This window comes from Mixophyes fleayi, chromosome 3 (genome assembly GCF_038048845.1).
Source record: "Mixophyes fleayi isolate aMixFle1 chromosome 3, aMixFle1.hap1, whole genome shotgun sequence".
Lineage (NCBI taxonomy): Eukaryota > Metazoa > Chordata > Amphibia > Anura > Limnodynastidae > Mixophyes > Mixophyes fleayi.
In genome coordinates, this window is record NC_134404.1 from 68,029,268 (window position 1) to 68,041,148 (window position 11,881).

At 39.8% G+C, this 11,881-nt stretch overlaps 1 pseudogene; it reads right to left on the reverse strand.

Moving 5' to 3' along the window:
- Positions 1 to 1,353: 1,353 nt before the first annotated feature.
- Positions 1,354 to 2,055, reverse strand: LOC142143138 (E3 SUMO-protein ligase NSE2-like; annotated as a pseudogene).
- Positions 2,056 to 11,881: the final 9,826 nt, after the last annotated feature.

The window sequence follows — 11,881 nt, forward strand, 5'->3', positions numbered from 1 at the left end:
TTGCAACATGGTTTATCCCGCTTGGACTCTCCTGAAGACATGTCATTTCTGATAACGCCACTAATATTGTGAGGGCATTACAGCGGGGTGAATTACATCATATTCCCTGTTTTGCTTACACAATAAACTTGATGGTGCAGAGATTTTTTAACAAATGACAGGAACGTGCAGGAGATGCTGTCTGTGGTCCGTAAAATATCTGGACATGTCCGTCTTTCAGCAACAGTATGTAGCATGCTCATTTTTTCCTGATACCAACTGAAGCAATAGGTGGTTACAAGATGGAATTGCATCCTGTATATGCTTCTGAGGATGGAGGAACAGCAAAAAGCTATCCACGATTACTTCACAAGCCATGACATTGGGAAAGGAGGGGAGATGTACTTTACTCAAGAGCAGTGGAGAATACTTTCCGTGTTGTGCAAGGTGCTGAAACCATTCAAAGTAGTCACCTGTGAAGTGAGTTCAGACACCGCTTGCTTGAGCCAAGCGATTTCCTTAATTAGACTTTTGGAAAAGCTGCTTGAGAAACTGAAGGAGTAGATGAAACAAAGCAATTACGCTAAGTATGTTGGACTTGTAGATCAAGTACTTTATTCGCTTTGCCAGGATCCAAGAGTTATCAAAATCTTGAAATCAGGTCACTACATTTTGGTGACTGTGCTTGATCCTAGCTATAATGTGTGAGGATGATGTACAAACTGATGAGGCTGAGGATGATGACAACAACATCTTGCCACAGTAGAGTTCATTAACAGCACTGTTACCTTAGGTGTCTTAAGCCCAAGCACATCAGCCTCAAAAGTGACACTCCTTGTCGCTGAAGTACTTGGTTTGTTAAAGTGTGCATGTCCTTTTTAAGATCCAACAAGGACAATTCCATCTTGCTCCATTTTTCCTTTCAGCTACCGCTGTGTGCCAATGTTAACTACATGTGCTATATACTGTTGTGTGCTTTGCAAAACTTAAAGACACCCATTGATGATGTAGATGATTCAGCACAACATTTTGACATCTGGTCTGGTCTACTGCAAAATAATTGACCTAAATTAGTGACACCTGTTCTGTAACTCCACCTGATCCTACTATCAACTATCAACATCCAAAGAATGGTGAAGGATTATTCTAATTTTTTTGAACGGTATAAAGACAACAGTTTTATTAACAAAGAACAATGTTGCTTGCAGAGGTAATGTAAGCATGGATGTCTAAATAGACGTGTATATGTATTACTCAAACCTTTCCCTTTGCTGCTGTTTCATCAGTATTCCACAAAGTGTTTGTAATCTGCACTTGACATCAAAGGTACCAAGCTATATTTTAATTTTTGGGGAATTGTGAAAGTTTCAAAGCTCAGTGATGACCTTGCTTTCTGCTGTGAATTTCAATGGCTCTATTTAGTGCATTGTCTGGAACAAGATCCGATATACTCATGTCAGAGTGATCACTGCCAATTTTTGGACACCTGGCGGATTTACCCTTCTGAAGTTTGTTTTTATTCAGACTTTCAGTTGCTTTTCTCTCATACATGTGACCACATACTTTGTTTTTCACTGGGTTCACCATCTCCATCTGTGTTATAGGAGTGCTCTGGGTGACGGCGATCTCCTCATCTTCATCTTCCAAAGCTTAGTCTGCAGGTGCCGGTGACACACCCATTTGTTTTCTCTGGTCTCTTAGCTGTTCTTTAAACTGGACATATTTATCGTCCTGCCTCAGGGTCTCCTCTGTATTATTCTTTTGAAGCGCAGTGTATCTCTCGTGTACAAGCTCTCTTAAATCCGGGATGTCATCCGGTGGGTCACGTTTTAACTTAAGTACGGTCTCCTCAACTTTGTCTATATATTGGTTTAAATCTCTTATCAATGCAGCGTATTCCACCATGACAGATTCCATGCTGCCCACATGTTCCGTGCCACAGTCTGTCTGAAACAGATCTAATGTCAATCCAGTTGTAATATCCTTTCCTGTGTCTACATAAGTTTGGCAGTTCTTCAGAGATGAGAGGGAGCTATTCACAGAGAAGGAGATTAAAGATGCAGCATGAGCAGACATGGGGGTAAATATATAATACTCCGGTTTCTTCAACTCCCGCGAGTTCGGCGAGATGACAGCTAAAATTTAAAGCAGCGCTGCCTTGTAAAGGGAAACTTGCCTTTACAAGGCAGCGCCGCTTTAAATTTTAGCTGTCATCTCGCCGAACTCACGGGAGTTGAAGAAAACGGAGTATCATACATTTACCCCATGGTTTAATAATGTAGAGTTCATTGACAGCACTGTTAGGTTTAAGGCAGCAAAGCTATTGGTAGCTTAGCTGCCAATACAAACCAACCAAGCACTTCAGCCACAAAAGACAAAAGTGGCACTGTTTGTTGCTTGAGTGCTTGGTTTGTTAAACTGTACATGTCCCTTTCAATATCTTTCATAAGGGTGGGTGGGAGGTCCCAAGGACAATTCCAGCTTGCACCACTTTTCTTTTCTGCCACTGTTGTGTGGCAATGTTTCCTAGATGTACTATGAACTGCTGCGCGCTGCGTGTTTGTGTAGTTGCTATGTCGCTTAGCATCCAGCCAGGTCGCTGCAGTCTTTGTCAGAAAGTGAATGAAAATAATATTGTGACCTGTGAAGTGGTCAAAATTGACTGGAAATGACTTGAAATTAGTGTTATTGAGATTAATAATAATGTTGGAACAAAAAAGAGCAAAATTATGGGATTTTAGCATATTTTCTCTATTTTTATTAAAAATACAGATCCAAAACCCAAAACACGGGGGTCAGTGAACATCTCTAGTTTACAGCCCCGTCAACATCTCACACATCTCTATCACACTCCACACATGCTTGTACCTACAGGTGCACACCCTGAACTAGCTAAGGATATATCAGCAAAATAACATATGCAAATATTATTGACAATTAAAATGCTAATGAGCTGAAACACTGTGGTACTGTTGGCACTCAAGATGGTGACCCAGCATATTATAAAATCTGATTTTTCTCAATAATGATATGCGTTTCAGTAAAAATAAACAAACTATTCGATCAACTCACAGTAAAACACTACTGTTTTTATGATTATTTGCCTGTTTGTGAGGGATGTCAACTGTGAAAATTTGTAAAACATTACTTCTCAATACCTGATCTAGGATTTATCAAAATACAATTAATTCTCCCCATGTAAAATGCTGGTGCGGATATTGCTAGCAGTAACTCTTTTTAATATATCAGGTGAAAACAAGCCCTGTCTCGAGCGAAAAATAGGTTTTGACCAGCATTAGGACTTTCACCCTTTGTTAAATCTGCACCTAATTTTTGTATATTCTTCTACTAATTTACATTATGTCTTTATTACTAGTAACATACAACCCAGCAATGAAATTAAGGTTACCTCAAAAAAAGTGTGAGGAATGACAAATGAAGCCATAAGTTAACAACCTTAAACTCAGGTGATAGGGTAAACGTTTGGTGCTTACCCATTCGGGGTTAAGTCCACTGCATATCACAGCCAATAGGATATCTTTGTTAGTGTCCCTAAGGACAGTATATAGCTCCTTCCAGGGCATGCTGGATCCTCGTTCTCTGCTGTAAATCTTCTGGAAGGAAGTTAACAGGATCAGGCTCAGTATCTCATTGAATAAGAGTTGTGCTGTCCTTATCTATTTCTTTTCCTCCACCTTTCTAGTTTCATTAGTTGTTCTTATTTTAATTTTCCTATCCCCTATTCATTTTATACATATATTTGCTGCCTGTCCCGCATCCTTCTCCCTCTCTTTTTCTCCCCTTTTGCCCCCATTTTACAGCCCCAACTTCACCAACTCCCTTCATCCTCTCTCCCCTTCAGTTTCCACTGTTCCTCATCCCGAAGACCTGCCCCCCCCCCACTATCCCGCTTTGCTGATGGCTCCCTTTCCCACTCTGGGAGCCATCTTGGTGCCCCTTCCTCCTCTGCTACCTCCAGCAGGGGGGGGGAGATGCCTCATCTGCCTACCCCACAAGCCATCTGTTTGCCCAACACCAAAGTTATTTTTTACACCCCATCCGCTATTCCAGCAATTTGATACTAAGCCTGCCTTTAGCTCAGGGGCTGGCCCATTCTCCATATGTCCTTACTCCCCTACCCAAGCAGCCGGGTCCCAACTGGCAGTTAGGACCTCTTGTCTAGTAACTCAGTCTGCCTCTCTCTGCCTCCCGGCCTTTCCTCCTGGTTGCCTTTTCAGACACAGCTCCCCACCTCAGCCTTGTTAAGTAACACACCCCAATCACAGTTGCATTGGTCCATCCTCTATCCTTAACTCAGGGCCCACATGCCCCCTTCAGCTAGTTATTTCCAGGTTCTAGGTTTGGGAATTCCCTTTAGCCCAAATAGACCAAGTCCCCCATCACTCCGTCCCACTCTATGGGGCCCCCTTCAGCCCTTGGCTTTGTTCTCAGCACTCTATCGGGACCCATTCAGCCCCCCCCTCCGCCAGCCCAGGCCATTCCGGAGATCGGTGGTTGGTTGATGTGGAAGGAACCTTTCTTCTTAAATTCCAATTTAACGCCCTGTTTAAAAAGTCTTTAGTACGTCTCCTCCTTCGGTAACCCAAAGGTTGGCTGCCTGTCAGTTTTAGTGGGGACATTAATTTCTTTTCCCTATTTTCTCCTCGGATCAAGGCCTAATTAATGGTGAGCGGTTTTAGGGATTTTCGTCTTCATATGGGTTACCACATCCCTTCTTCCACCTCTTTCCTGCCTATATATCTTGTACGGTTTCACCCATATAAAGGGGCAATCAGTATATGGTCAGATGTCCGGTTTCTGGCAATAGATTACTTTGTTTGCCTCTTCGTGTGGAGAAGATTCGTATATGGGTGGTTGGACACTCATATGTGCACTGGGCAGGCAGGCACCCTGCCGCAAAGAACTGTGATTTTTTCTCATGTCCAGTAACCGTACGGTGGCTAGGTAGAAGAGTTTGAGATGGTTGGCCCTTGTGCCTTTATTGACATCTGAGATATATATCTGGATATATTGGTCCTACATTTAGGAGGTTATGACCTGGAAAAAGGCAAGTCACTCGATTTAATTATTGCCATCAGAGAGGACTTGCGGTTGATAAAAGTCCGCTGACCAGCAGTAACTTTATGTTGGGGAGGCGTGATTCACAGTCTCTCTTGGAGAAGTTCAGTCTCGGCTCCTGTATTGCGGGGTGTACTGAAGAAACTGAACAAATTCACAGGGCTGTTAATTCAGGCATTAAGAGGTGTTTGCGTTAATCGTCCCTTGATACAATATGGAATCGCACTCTCAACCCAGGGTTTGCGAGAGCTGCACCTGCTAAGGGTATCCCTCCCTTTAATTAAAATAACATGAGGTGTACCTCATCTAGTCGATAGAGATGACGATGTTCGGAAGTGTTTAAGGGACGATTAATAGTAAAATACAATGCTGGGCGCTCATCAATTGATTAACCTAATATACTAAATATCTCGTGTACTAACTAAATAAATATACCTGAAGATATAAAATTAATATAAATTGATGTAACAGGTTAAAACATTTATTACAAATGTACATAAAGGACATAAAACATGTATCACCATAAATGAAGCTTCAGGGGTTACATGAATACAAATATTGATCTCATTAACAATGAAATATGTACATCCAAATCGCACATGAAATATAAAATCAATTTACATAATGGGAGGCAAATAGAGGTGGACAATAATTAACCGCAATTAACGTGGGCGTTACGCATAAGGTCACAAAACGGACATCATTGATGGTGACAGGCTGTTGGAATGATAGAAACTTTGACACTGTGTAAATCAAAGTTGGACCAGTCTGCTGATTTAATACTGCCGTGTAACTGTTCTGCTAATGAAAACTGGCGGTAAAACAAATTGATGCTCCGTGCCTTAAAGTTGGTATATACTTGCGGTTTGATGCAAAGGAAACTAAGTCCAAATCCAGCCAGATATTCCCAATGGGATGTTTAAAACCATACATGCAGCCCGGTCCTGAAGGGAGGGGTAGAGGAGAAAGCAGCGGGTGAATACACCGCTACTGTTAGCGGATGATGGTGCATTCCACCTGTGGAACGCAATCGCACTTCCGGTAATTGACGTCACTTCCGATTAGTACTATTGGCCAATACAACTGTAATGGGTGGAGACCCAACGCGTTTCGTCCTGCTACGGACTTTCTCAAGGGTTATTGTGAATGTCTGTAGACCAATGGTTTAAATATGCTGAGTCTCTGAGTATCCGTTATGATCTACTAGCGACTGATATCTACGATTCATTAGTGACAAACAGACACAATTTACTCATTCTTATGCTAATTATAGTAAACAATACAGTGTTCTTATTCTGATTGTGCTCCATAGACTACCAATTTCTTGCATAAAAAATTGTTAAATCACTATAATGATAAAATTGTCTTAAATTGCCTGGTGATTAAAAATAACTTTGATTACATAGCGAATATTTCCAATCAGAATTTGTTCCCATTGATAACCAATGTCAAGGAATAATAGTGATTTTATCAATATAGTGATTTTATCAATTATTTATGCAAGAAATTGGTAGTCTATGGAGCACAATCAGAATAAGAACACTGTATTGTTTGGATACTCAGAGACTGGGATATGTAAAACGTATTGTTTACTAAAATCAACATAAGAACAAGTACACTGTGTCTGATTGTTACTAATGAGCTGAAGACTTCAACCACTAGTAGATCAAAACAGATACACAGAGACAGAGTTATGTTAAACCTGGGAACCTATCAAGTTCAATCTCAGCATATTTAAACCATTGGTCTACAGACATTCACAATAGCCCTTGAGAAAGTCCGTAGCAGAACGAAACGCGTTGGGTCTCCACCCATTACATTTCTATTGGCCAATAGTACTAATCGGAAGTGACGTCAATTACCGGAAGTGCGATTGCGTTCCACAGCTGTTTTTTGACCTTATGCGTAACGCCCACGTAATTGCGGTTAACTATTGTCCACCTCTATTTGCCTCCCATTATGTAAATGGATTTTATATTTCATGTGTGATTTGGATGTACATATTTCATTGTTAATGAAATCAATATCTGTATTCATGTAACCCCTGAAGCTTCATTTATGGTGATACATGTTTTATGTCCTTTATGTACATTTGTAATAAATGTTTTAACCTGTTACATCAATTTATATTAATTTTATATCTTCAGGTATATTTATTTAGTTAGTACACGAGATATTTAGTATATTAGGTTAATCAATTGATGAGCGCCCAGCATTGTATTTTACTATTAATCGTCCCTTAAACACTTCCGAACATCGTCATCTCTATCGACTAGATGAGGTACACCTCATGGAAGATGGTTTATTTTATTTTATTGAGCAGATATTTTGGATATTGGGGGTAGTAGTTCGATCACTTGGTGGCTGGCTGTAGGCCGTTAAATGTCTTCACCTATGGCAGAAAGGCATTTGTTGGTCCTATCGCAGAATGGCTGCAGGTCACTACCCTCTTCAAAGTACTTGGCTCTTGGTCCCTTGTGAGGGGGATCACTTGATCTACCTTGTGCATGCATGTTATTGTGAGTCCAGAGAAGGTGTAGTCACTCTGACGCCAGATTTAGCACCGGCCAATCGCAAAGGACTTTGGTCCTGGGACCAATGGTTAGTGCCGGATGACTATACACTGTTTGGTTATTGCTATTGGTTGTGCCGCCTAGCAATATGCCTTCTCCTCCATCATTTATATTCAATAAACTGTGACCTATTAATTTGCCAACAAACTTTTGTGTTATGTCTTTATTTTAGTATTAAGCATTTAGGACTTAAGGTTTATTTGGGATTTATAGCAGCGAAACTGACATGTCTTCAATCTCCAGTTTATAATATTTTAAGCAAGGAAATGGCATAATTACAAAGTAAAATTAATGTGTGCTGTTAAAATATATTCAAATGATTTTATTTATTATTTATTTTTCAGTCATATATTTTTATGAATACATCTATATGAAAGTGATTTAAAAATAGATTTTCTATTATTTTCTGTCGCAAAACTTTTCGATAAATAGAAAACCAAGTTCACCCACGCCCCGTGTTCCCAGTGTGAGTAATTCTGATCTTTATTAACAAACTATATTTGAAGCTAACAGAGCATTACACGGAGTTAATTATAATTTTACTTATTCCTCACTTATCATTGTGACAGGAACCTGCCGAAACAATGTAAAACAAGATTAATGACCCTGGCTTGTTTGGAATTGAAAACTTCTGTGAAATATACTTAAATCATAATCTTTAACTCTGCATGCTTAATAAATATATTTCACATTGCATTCTGAATATGCTGGGCACTCTGATTTCAGCAAATTGGAACAGTCATGTGATAGGAAGTATGCTCAGCCCATAAGAGAAACCCCTTGTGTTTATTTGGGTTCCACATACAGTGCAAAAGTTACAATTTCCTCTTTGTACTAGATTTTATTTCCCATGTTGACAATGATGGACCAAGATAATTTTATTTTAGATTTCGTACTGGAGTTTTGTGAGTCTTTTATACAATTAAACTATATTTGTACTCTTTTGGTAAAATTGCCAGGGTTCTTAGGGATCCTTGTTCTTTTTAACTAGCTGCCTCACCAGGGGTCCCAAATGTTGTCAATTACCCTGACTCCTACTGCTCAGGGGAATCAATAAGAGCCCCAATGCCTTTAAATCAAGGGCTTGTAGCTACTGAGAAGGTGCATTCAGCTTTTTTTACCCTACGCCATAGAGATTGTTTTCTCTAGTACAGGGGGACTCCAGTGATTTCCATTTATAGAGGAAACCTGCCCAGGCTGTCTGGAGCTAGTTCACCATTTGGGGGTGGGGGACATGCTTCCTAATTTTACTTTTTATTATTATTTTAATTATTATTATTATTATTATTGCACATGGCACTGTACATGGAGATTATTTTATTACAGGTGGTGACTGCACATACAAATGCGCTTCTCTACCAAACAGGTCACATTCAATATATAGGTAGAGTACAGCTGGTCTCTATATCCCTCCATTCTCATGAGTTATGTAAGCCGTAATAAGGCTAAACCCAGCAACATTTTATGAGAAAATTGCAAACTTTATTGTATTGATAGGAGTGGTATTAATAGGGCAGGATGTTGGTCTTTGATGTGACGTTTACAGATTGCAGATTTTTCCACTTTTACAAACATTGAGACGCACTTTTAGTTTAAGGAGGCTGATCCCAAACACAGAGAGGAAGTGTGGACCTTGATGTGTGCTGGGTAGAGATTGAATTCTCCAGGTTTGGTGGTGGCTCATAGGGCCACTTGATTCTTTTTTTTTTTTTAAACTTTATATATATGTTTTATATTTTATCTACTCTCTGCATTATATAGCTATCACCTGATGATCTTTACATTGTATGGAGCTCACTTAGGTGCACTCGGTATTGTATGGTGGACACAAAGCTACTCTCTGTATAGCTTGATGAACACTAGGGTGCTCTCTGTACTGAATTTCTGTGGTTAGGATACTCTCTATATTGTTTGGCAGACACAAGGATGCTCTCTGTATTGTTTGGCGGACACTAGGATGCTCTCTGTATTGTTCGGCGGACACTAGGATGCTCGCTGTATTGTTTGGCTGGCACTAGGATGTTCTCTGTATTATTTGGAAGGCACTAGGATGCTTTCTTTATTGCTCGGCGGACACTAGGATGCTCTCTGTATTGTTTGGTGGACATTAGGATGCTCTCTGTATTGTTTGGCTAGCACTAGGATGCTCTCTGTATTGCTCGGCGGACACTAGGATGCTCTCTGTATTGTTTGGCATAAACTAGTATGTTCTCTATATTATACATTGGTAAGTAGGATGCTCTCTGTATTGGGTATCTGACACAAGAATGTTCTTTGTATTATATGTCTGTCACTTGGATGCTCTCTGTCTTGTATGGAAGTCACTAGGATTGTCACAAACAATCTCACTGACTTGGATGTTACTGCAAGGTTAAACTGCTGACACACTCTATGCTCTCTGTTTGTATCCGAACATTCAAAGATCTAACGTGGTCAAGCAATTAAATCGTTAACACAGTCAAGCAATCAAAAGGTTAACACAGAATACCGTAGAAATCAAAGGGTTAACATAGCCAGGCTATACGTCTTTTCTTAAAATGCATATAGATTTGTTAGTGGATAAGCAGAATAAGCTTATTACATTTTAGGCTTATTATATAAAGGTACAGGGTATTGGATGTAAAAAAAACATGTAATAAATGACATATAACATGAATGCCGAGTAATGGTAAAATGAAATGGAGAACTCTCAATTATATTAATTCCCCAAAACTGACATATTATACAGGGATTTTTTTAACCACATTCCCCTGGGAAGTTATACAGAGGGGCTAATATGGGGAGGAAATTCACACCTTGGTGTGAATCATAGTCTATTAAAAAATCTTATACCTGTCATATATTTTCCCTGACGCATCATAGATGGATGCAGATTTTGTGACATGCATATGGCTTCCTGAGGCTACAAGTGTGTTCTTTGATGCATTTAACCTAGTTAAACCCCCACTGAGCTTACTGTCCAAATTCCTAAGCAATTCAATTGCTGCAAAGTAATATATTGGCAGTTTATTCCTGATTTTAAGGTTTAAATGGGCCTTCACCATGATAACTCATATTTTATTTTATTTTATCTCTGTAACCACAAGAATGCTCTCTGTATTATACAGCAGTAACTAGGATTCTCTCTGTGTTGTCTAACTGCTATTTTTTGTATTTTCTTGTATGGAGGTCACTAGGATGCTCTCTGTATTGTATTGCTCTTACAGGGATGCTTTCTGTTTTCAATATATATCACTAACATACGGTGGTAATCATGTCACCGATGCTTACATGTCCGACACGCTTTATTCCTACAAAAAAAATCCGTAATGTGACAGCGCACAGGCGGCCACTTCAATGACGCGGCCGCATCCCCTGTCATGTGATGCGGCCGCCTGTGTGCCCCCTGGGCTTCCCTCTCCCAGCCCGCGCCTGCTTTCTGTGTTGAGTGGTTGTCACTGGGATGCAGTATTGTACACTAGGATGCTCTCTATGTTTTTGGTGCTTACTAGTATGCTGTCTGCATTGTATGGTGATAACTAAGAAGCTCTCTACATTGTATATAAGTCCCTAGAATGCTCTCTGTATTGCATCGCAGTCAAATCTTTGTTGCATATTCCTCACTAGGATGCTCTCTGTATTGTATTTCTATCATCAGTACAGGGGTAATTATTAAGCTAAACAGTATAATACTTGCCTTAAATTATTTGCAATACACTTTGCATAGCACATGGGAGTAATTTTGTTTAATTTTAACAAAAAAAAATCTGTTAAATTAACTAGTGTTTACAGGTAATCAGATTTATATTTAAAAGTATGTGTAATTTATATCTGAAAGCCATCTTTGCCAACCAGAGATGTACAGAGGGCAGGACATTCCCACCACCAGTGGATCCCAGTAAGATGGGAATTCGGAACCCGGTAAGAGGGCTCCTTATGTCCAAGTAGCAGGAATTCATGCAGCAGCAAAGAGTTCCTAGAGTAATGGCAGACAGTTGGAGGCTTAAATCTGCTGCAAGTGCGAGGATGACAGCCAGCAGAGGAAACTAAATCTCTCACTTTAGTATATTGCTATCCTCTAAGGTGGACATGCTACAATTTACTTTAAAATGTTATATGTTAGCATTTGTTGAATTCCTGATGCTAATTTTTACAGGTTAGAACTATGTGTTTGTTTATCTTTGAAAAACATCCCTGCCACCAAGAAGAGTTACAGAGGGCATTGGGAGTGTGGTACCTCTTCGTGGAGGCAAGTGCATGCCCACTACCAT